At 36.2% G+C, this 9,530-nt stretch overlaps 1 protein-coding gene across 2 annotated transcripts in view; it reads left to right on the forward strand.

The window, feature by feature from the left end:
• Positions 1-9,530, forward strand: part of LOC128248379 (vinculin-like) — a 149,095-nt gene that overhangs the window by 137,502 nt on the left and 2,063 nt on the right. The window lies entirely within an intron of this gene.

Here is a 9,530-nt window from a genome sequence, read left to right on the forward strand (position 1 = left end):
TATATACATGTTTTGTTTTATGTCAAAATATATATGTATATACACATACACATAAGGAGGTGCTGAAAATTTTCTGCTTTGAGTAAAAGAAAATACAGGAGGGTCAGTTAATTACGAGTTTATTCAACTTATTCCCCTTTGAGATTTGCACACTTATTGCAGTGGTCTTTTAGTTTCTCTAAGCCCTGTAAAAGAACTCAGAAGGTTGGGTCTCCAACCAGGCCTTTTGCAATACTTTCAAAGCCAGGAACTTTTCAGTACTCACTCATATATGAACAATTCAACATTAAACTGAATGTTTAATTTATTACCAGAGTTAATATGTACTATACTAAAATGTACTTTTTAGTAGAGTTTATATTTATTAACTTTTACAAGAGAAAAGTTGATGGTGGCTTCAAAGCAAACAAGCTGAATCTCCTATGTCACTGACATTCTTTACTTTGTGAAAGTTAACATGCATGCACGTGCACGTGCATGCATGCACACACACACACACACACACACACGCTTCAATATCCACAAATACTTTGCTTTCAGTTATGGGTGTCATGGCACAGTGGAGTAAAGGAGGTAGTTGGGTACAGACTAAGCACAGTGGTTAGAGCAAATGGTTATAAAATGAGAGGGTATGGATGGACAACTGGTGGGGATGCATGCCCAGAATAGAAACTGCAAAGGAAGGGGCATATGCACTAAGCTTGAGAAGGAGGTCAGATCTTCTGTAGCACCAGGTAATGCCCTCTCTTCTCCATATCTCCACCATAAATATATCCTATTAGACCTCTTTCCTCCCAAATCATAGATCATGATGCTTGGGTGGGGAAGGATTACATGCTGGCAACCTTCACATACACTCCCTGACTCCCCTATCACTATGCTCTCTTGGACATGTTACTTTGAGGATATACTCTGGTCTCACCATTATCTTATCTGTCTCTCATCTGTACCACCCTACCCACCTATATATATAATGTGGACAGCACTGTATTTCCTCCTACTCAATCTCTTCATCCTCCCTCCTTACTATCCTTTTCTCTTCTCTTCTCTCTTTCTCTCTCTCTCAACAATGGGTTGCAGTACACCTCCACCTACTCAACACTTTCCACAGTCTTATCACTCTGGCTCACTGATGCCTTTTTTCTCTTCTCTCCTGTTAACCTTTCCTAATGGTGTCCCTGCCCTTTCTCAATAATACATCTGTATTACCCCAATAAGAACTACTTTGGCCCTAACCAACCATCGAACCCATGCTAGTTTGGCACACAGACTGAGTTATTCCATTGTTGGGTCAGCTTAGTCACTCCACTTTATTACCATGACCACATTGTCTCCTCCCATACTCTCCTTCACACTAAACCCTGATATTATTCTTCACCTCTGTCACTTCCACTTCTCTCAAAATCTGTTCCTTCAGTCATAGGCTACTCTCTTTCGCTTTGCAGGCTAAGGTGACTCCAACAATGCTGGTGCCACAGAAAGCACTCAGTACACTCTAAGTGACCTGAACTGTGACAACACAAGGCCTGAGAGAGCTCTTTAGTCTTGCTGATGGCATGACATCATCTATAGTGCTGGTGCTGGAAAGAAAAGTGCACTCTGTCAAATGGTTGGTGTTAGGAAAGGTATCTTGCCATTGAGACTAGGCCAAAAACGAGACATTGGAAGAAAACATGGTCGTTCAACCAGCTAGATACTGTTCAAGCATCCTGTCTATGCTAGCATGGAAACAATCATAAAATAGTGATGATATCCGAAGGAGTGCTGAAAGGTTCCCAGTTTTAAGGGTATCATGAAAGGCCTAGCTGGAGGCTCAACGTTTTGAGTTCTTTTACAGGGTTTAGAAAAACTGAAGAACTGCTGCAATGAGTGTGTGAATCTGAGAGGGGAATATATTGAATAAAATTCCGAATTAACTGATCCTCCTTTATTTTCTTTTACCCAAAGCCAGGAACTTTTCAGTATTCCCTTATAAGGAATAGGTACAAACAATAGAAAATATGTAGCAGACGGAATAAACAAACAAAAGAAAAAGAAAGAAAATGTAGCCATCATTAGCTATCTTGCAAAGGAGCCTGGTAGCTTTAACTCCTTGATGTGCATGCGCCTGAACACACACACACACACACACACACACACACACACACACACACACACACACACACACACACACACACACACACACACACACACACACACACACACAGACAGAGCTTGTATTAACATGCTTTTCAGATAATCCTGTTTGCTCTCTCTATTCATTGTCATTAGCAACAGTGTATACAATTGGTGGCTGTAATGTGGAAACACTGATAATGAACATGTAGAGCTGAATTTCTATGATTAGAGTTCTTATAGAAATCTAATCCACAAATAATCTATCTCTAATTATGAATTACTTTATTGATTTCTCAGAGATTGAATCATATCACTTGTTGTTATTACTATTGTTGTAACTTTGGTTTTATTTCTACATGTATGCAATCTCTCTCTCCTTTAGTCTAATATCATGTCTGCTGTTCTGCTGTAAAATCTAACGGCTATTATTGATAAATTTTCTATGTTTTAAATCTCAATTGATATGCAACAGTTATTTGGTCATCTCAGATATTTAATGATAATTAAAATGCGCATGGCATTCAAGGCCCCCTTTCTTTCTTTCTTTCTTTCATTCTTTCTTTCTTTCATTCTTTCTTCCTTCCTTCCCCCCCTCTCTCTCTCACCTTTTCTCTTCATTTCTTTTTAACTTAATATTAAGAGTGGGGGGGAAAGTGTGATGAGCTGACAGAATCATTAGCATCCCGGACTAAATACTTAGTGGCATTTCCTCTGTCCTTAAGTTCTGAGTTCAAATTCTGCTGAGGTTGACTTAGCCTTTCATCCTTTCGGGGTCAATGTAATCAACTTACTTCCACTCCCCAAAATGCCAAAATGTGAAACCAATATTAAGAGTGAAAGCAGTAGGAAGGAGCCTCTCCATAGCTTATTGACCTGCTAGAAATAGTAACTACATTTCCCTCATAGCACACTTTCCCTTTGTCAAATGAGAAAAAAGCAGGGCACAATGGACAATGTAGTTTTAAATACTAATCATGCTCTTCATGAAAAAATGGGAGGGTCTGCTCAACATAGGATATTCTGATGTTAAAGAGCAACAACAGCTGTATGAAAATGAAAGTATACTGATTTCCCAAACAATTCAAAAAGAGCCTCAGGTATTGTTGATGAAGCTTGAGTAAGTCTATGTTGCAAAAATGGTGCAAGCCTGGTTATAGGATATGACCGTGTGGTTAAGATATTTGCTTCCAAGTCTTGGGGCTTTGGGTTCATTTACATTGTATGACATCATGGGCAATTGTTTTTTTCCTTTAGCCCTGAGCACTGACCAAAGCCGGATCTTTTCCCTTTGAACGAAATATACACTGCCGGAAGTTGTTGTTGACAAACAACAGCAGTAATTTTATTCAGCTGAATACACGTCATTGATTGGTTGAAATTACCGAAATACGACAACTTTAACCCGAAATGACTTTGAAAATGCAAACTTTTCTCAACAGCACTAAGAGTAAAAGATGTTTTATATGACACATTCTACCAGTGTCCCAAGTTTGAAAGTGTTTAGTTGCAAAAAATTAATTTCTTGATGTGCCGTTCAAAAGGTAAATATCCCCAAAGCCTTATCCATAGATTTTGTAGATGGAAACTGAAAGAAGCCCATCATATGTGTGTCTTGACATTGTATGAAGGTTGTAAGTGAACATCATTACCAAGCATGTGTTGTCATTCATTTCTACTCTTCCATAAAATACAGGTTGACCATGGGAAATATTACTTTGCTAGGAAACAGGTGAGGGTATCTGACTGTAGAAAGTTTGCCTCAGTGAAATTCAGTCTGACCTATGCAAGCATAGAAAACTGGATGTTGTTATGACATCATCACTGCCACCAAGGAGGAGGATTGTTTAAGAAAAATCAGACTGATGGAACATTCTCTATGCTGATATCTGTGGCTAGAAATTATAGACAGAATGAGTTAGTAAAGAGTAACAAACTGAATCAGAAATTAAACCTGTGTAGCAGAATAAGCTTATATTATCTGATACTACTAATACTTTGTGACAAATTTTTGGCCCCAAGTATGACTATGTGGTCAACAAACCTGTTTACAAGAAAGTGGTTCCACTTTTGATCTCATTGTGTAATACTTTGACTTTCCACATCCTCTGATTGTCCAATGCTTTATGAGTAAAATTGAGACTGTGAAAACTGGTCAATGACAGGAAAACCAATACAACCACAGCTGGTGTACTTGAACAAAGATACTTAGCATTTATTCCAACTAAGTTACACAGAACACTGTGTCTCTCATTATTGAAAATATAGTGAACCAATGACTAAGTCATTGGAAGAAAACTTTATAGTGTTGGATGCTTTTGTTCACAAAATGCGTGATAAAAAATAAAAAAAGAAAGAAAGAAAGAAAATGGAAAGAAATCAGAATCTTCATTGCAGTGGAAATAATAGTATTGGTGCTTGATGAATATCTTGCTGTGTTTATTTATGAACATAACTACAGAAATGTACCACCACACTCTGAATTTGTGTCTCCATAACTTTATTAAAAATGCAGGTATTCAGATGAAATTCCCCAGAGGTACATTTTAGATTGTAAACATTTATTAGTCAGATCATTCCCTTTCACTCATTGCTAAATGCATAATTTTTAATGAAAATTTCCAGACATTAAATTTTGATAGGTAGAATGAAGATAAAAATTTCTTTTCAAATTCTATCATGATAATCATATTCTGTATCCTTGAAAATGTATCTCTGGAAAATTTCCTTAAAATATGCATTTAACAAAATTTGGTAGCCTGAGATTAGGAACAGTCATCTGAGAAAAAATTTTTTTTTACCTTAATCCTTCTCCCTTCCTTGACATTGGATTGTACACCATTTAAAACATAACTCTGGAAAATTTCATTGAAAAATATGCATTTTTAAGAAATTATGGAAAACAGTCAGGGATGGGGCACACATCTGTAGTTATGCTCATTTATGTACCTTTACATTTGTCTTCAATCTCTTCTCTCTTCTGGGATTGATAAACTAAGTACTAGTGAATGACTAGGTCAATGTAATTCACCATGCCAAAATGTTTTTAGTTTTGTGCCTATGTTAGAAATAATTATTTTCTATGTGATGTGTGTGTGTGTTGATCATAAAAACTCTCAAATCAATTGTCAGTTATCTATTAAGTCTTCTGCACATTTTCCCCATTATTTAGAATATGTTTACTTTCGATATTTATGTGACATTAAATTCCTATTCCCTTATGTCAGTACTGCTATGCCTATCTTTGTCTTCTCAGAAATTTTATTTCTCTTAGCTCAGTTTACTGGAGCCAGTTCTCAAGGTATTGAGACAAGAATTAACTTGTCAAGCCAGCTACAATATCATTAAAACAGCTTGTGTACTTAATGTTTACATGTTATTGAACTCCTGCCACTCCTTTTCAAAACATACATTAACAAGCTGCTTTCCTGTTTCCAGTAGCTTGTTCAAACTACTAATTACATCTTTATATTTATATTTATGTATAATCTTTTTGAATCTCAATTTTTGTTTTTACTACAGGAATTTCTGTTGGAACCTATTTTTTTTTTAACCTCTTTTGTAATGAGTGTTTGGTCAGTCACTTATAGAGAAGTTCCCAAGGATATCTTACTCTAGAGTTGTGTATCACACTGACTAAAAACAGAACTTAGATGCACTCTGTGGTTAATGAATAATTTGAAATGTGAGCCATTTGAGGTGCCATGTGCTATGAAGAGAAAAAGATATGCTTTAAAGTTGAAGTCTTTGGTGATGGACACCAGCAGACTTTATTTTTTCCCTTACTGAATTGATGCTGATGTAAACTATAACTGATCTTTTTTCATCCAGAAATTATCCTTCACAGTAATTAACCACTTATCTGTGATTGGTAGCAATCAATGAATGATTAGTATTATTGATTTAATGTGTATTAAAAGAAAACAGAAAAAAAAAATGGGAGTTGTAATATTCATATTTTTTACAGCATAAATGGCATTAAAATTTGTCACTGACTCAAGTCACATACTTACCAAGAGAAAGCCACACATTTGCAAAGTTAGAAGCAGGGGCTTATAAAGGCTGAGTTACAGCTTCACAAAGGCAGAATCATTATCTCACTATCCTGCCAGTATGCAACCACAGAATTAGCTTTCTGCTTCTAAACCTCTCTCATTTAATACAGAGTTTCTCATTTGATCACAAAAATTAGACATTGTCTTGGCTGCTTAGTGGCTAAATAGGTGACTGCTTGCACAAGACAGATGTTTATCTCTGTTTATTTTTATCCCATTTTCTTTCAGTTGAAAATAATTACTGAAATTGAATTGAATCGAGGTGTTTACTTCATTCATTTTGTATAAATGTTGGTTCATTGATGTAGTAAGAATATCAAACCACTCCTTAATTAGACTAGTCAGTTGCTTTACCAGACACTGTCTCATTCAGTTTTATAGACAGTATTCACATTAGCCATTATGATGAAGAGACGGGGTGACCTAGATTGGTATGGCATCACTATTAGTTTACTTTAACATCTCAACCTGCAGATGTGTCATCCCTACTATAACTACCACTGTTCCTTAGTGGTTGTTTATCTGTACTGCTTATGTAGTCCACTCATACTTCCTGTTATGCTTTTTATCCAGTTGGGTACTCTTGCCTTCTCTTTGTGTGTTGTGTGCAAAAACAAATCATAAGTTGCATATACAATTTACATGAGGTAATCAAATCTAATCTTTACAGGTGTTTTGGAGATTTGAAGACAGGTTGATATAATCATGCACATTATGCAAGGAAGTCCAATATTATGTTTATATTGTAGGTAAACAGCAGCAGCAAAAGAAAAGTATCAACTAGCATGGATTTCAATAGCTCTGTGCAACAATCCTGATATTTTCATGGGAAGGGCTGGGCATATAGCTAAAAGTGTGTATATATATATATATATATATATGTATATTGCTTAAGCATTGTGATGCTAATAACCTGGTGTTAGAACTCCATATACATATGCTTCAGTACAAAGCATCAGTCAAGTACAAACTGGTAATAAGAAATTGTAACAACAAAGGAGTAAACAGTTATGTTATGAACTTCATTAACTTACATCTGTTTCTGCTATAAGGTGCAATGCACTCATAGTTGAGTGCTTGAATATCACCTTATTGCTCCATCAAATCTTCAAACATGAAGTGCCAACTATGAGTGCATTGCACTTAATAGAAACAGATGTAAGCTAATGAAGTTTGTAACATAATTGTTTATTCCTTTGTCATCCCAATTTCTTATATATATAATTAATTAAATTGTCCCAAGGTTTGTGACCATGCTGGAACACCACCTGTCTGATAGGGTGCTACTTCAGTAGTACTTGACTTTTGGTTAATAAGAGCTTTTGATGCTGCTGCTTTCAGTTGCATTTCTTGCTTTGACATTGGTTTGTCTGGAATTATTGATAGTAGGTTATCTAAGTGCTTCTTGAATATGTCTACAGCCACTCTTTGCATATTTCTCAGCTTCTTTAGCTAGATATTAAAAAACTGTGGGCCTTTGAACTGTAGGCTGTTGCAGTAGGTGATAGTGATTTACAGTGAGAAGGGTGAAGCCTCCAGGACTATGTAGTGATGACCAGTTTGGAGATTGGTATAGCTCTCAATACTCAAGTTTGGAGCAGGTCCAAGGATCTTCTATATTGAAATTCCTGCATATCTTTCTCATCCCACCCCGCTTAGAATAGAGTCTTAATGCTTTCCAGTCTCTCCCAGTAGCTTAGCTTTCTGATTTTAATGTGAAGACAATATCTTGTTATACTGTCTTGTTATAATGTCAAACAGGCTTTCATTGGAAGGGATTATCGATACAATATCTCTCAAGACATCTTTGATTCTTTCTTGTATTCTCTTTGAAGCATCCTGGTTTTAGATTGGATCAATTTTATATTAAATCTATTATGCTGCTGTTATTGTCCATCACCAGTACCATCATGCTTTTATCGAACATATTTATTTACTTCCATTTCATGACCATGTTTAGTGTAGGCTAAACATTGGCGAACATATTTATTGACTAGCTACTTTCCCAACTTAACGTCTTAAATATTAAAAAAAAATGTTTTAGGTGCTGATATACAATGTTTTAGGTGCTGATATGGCTGTGTGGTTAAGAAGTTTGCTTGCCAACCACATGGTTTTGGGTTCGATCCTACTACATGACACCTTGGACAAGAGTCTTCAACTATAACCCCAGGTCAACCAAAACCTTGCAAGTGGATTTGGTAGACAGACACTAAAAGGGACTTGTTGTGTGTGTGTGTGTGTGTGTGTATATATATATATATAGAGAGAGAGAGATATAGATATAGATATAGCTGTGTTTGTGTCTGTGACTATGTCTTTCATTGTGTGATGGTTGCAAATGAGTATCATTGTCATACAAGAAGTACCATTTATTTTCTGTATTCTGCAAAATCATGTCTGGCTATGGAGAAATATTACCTTGCTTGGAAATAGTGAGGGTTAGTGATAGGAACCACACCTAGCTACAGAAAAATCTTTCTCAATAAACTCTGACCCCGGCAAGCATGGAAAAATGGCTGTTAAAATGATGATGATATTGCATGTTTAATTTGCATTTATTATCAAATATTCATCTTTGGTTTTATATATATATATATATATATATATATAGTATCCTGTTACTAGTTTCAGTCATTTCACTAGTCATCTAAGGTTGTTTTTTTTTCTTTTAAGTGACCCTGTTGAATCCAGAACTTTTTCCAGTCTAGTTCTATTTACCTCTATTCATTAAATGGTTAAGTAACCTTTTGGCATAAAAAGATACAGTTTGATGCACTGCTTTACACCAACACAGTCACTCATACATGCATGTGTACACACACACATGCACGTGCATACAGTGGTTTTTCACACAATTTCTGTCACTAAATTCCACCCAGGAGTCATTGGACAATTCAAGGCTACAGTAGAAGACACCTGTAAGAGTTAAACCAAAAAAGCCTGTTATGCATGTACTGTGTGTTTGTGTGTATGTGCATTTCCTTGTCTTGCCAGTGTGTGATAGTTGTAAATGAGTGTCACTGTAATACAAGCAGTATCATTCATTTGTGATATTTTGCAAAAACATGTCTCACCATGGGGAAATACTAGCTTGCTTGGAAACAGGTGGTGGTGACACAGGGCTGATGACACAAAAGGCATTCAACCATTGAAAATCTTTCACAATAAACTGTCTGATCCATGCAATCATGGAAAAGTGGGTGGTAAGTAGCTTGCTTACCAACCACATGGTTCCGGGTTCATTCCCACTGCGTGGAACCTTGGGCAAGTGTCTTCTACTAAAGCCTCGTTCCGACCAAAGCCTTGTGAGTGGATTTGGTAGACGGAAACTGAAAGAAGCCCGTCGTATATATGTAT

The sequence above is a fragment of the Octopus bimaculoides genome, chromosome 7, assembly GCF_001194135.2.
Source record: "Octopus bimaculoides isolate UCB-OBI-ISO-001 chromosome 7, ASM119413v2, whole genome shotgun sequence".
Taxonomy (NCBI): Eukaryota; Metazoa; Mollusca; class Cephalopoda; order Octopoda; family Octopodidae; genus Octopus; species Octopus bimaculoides.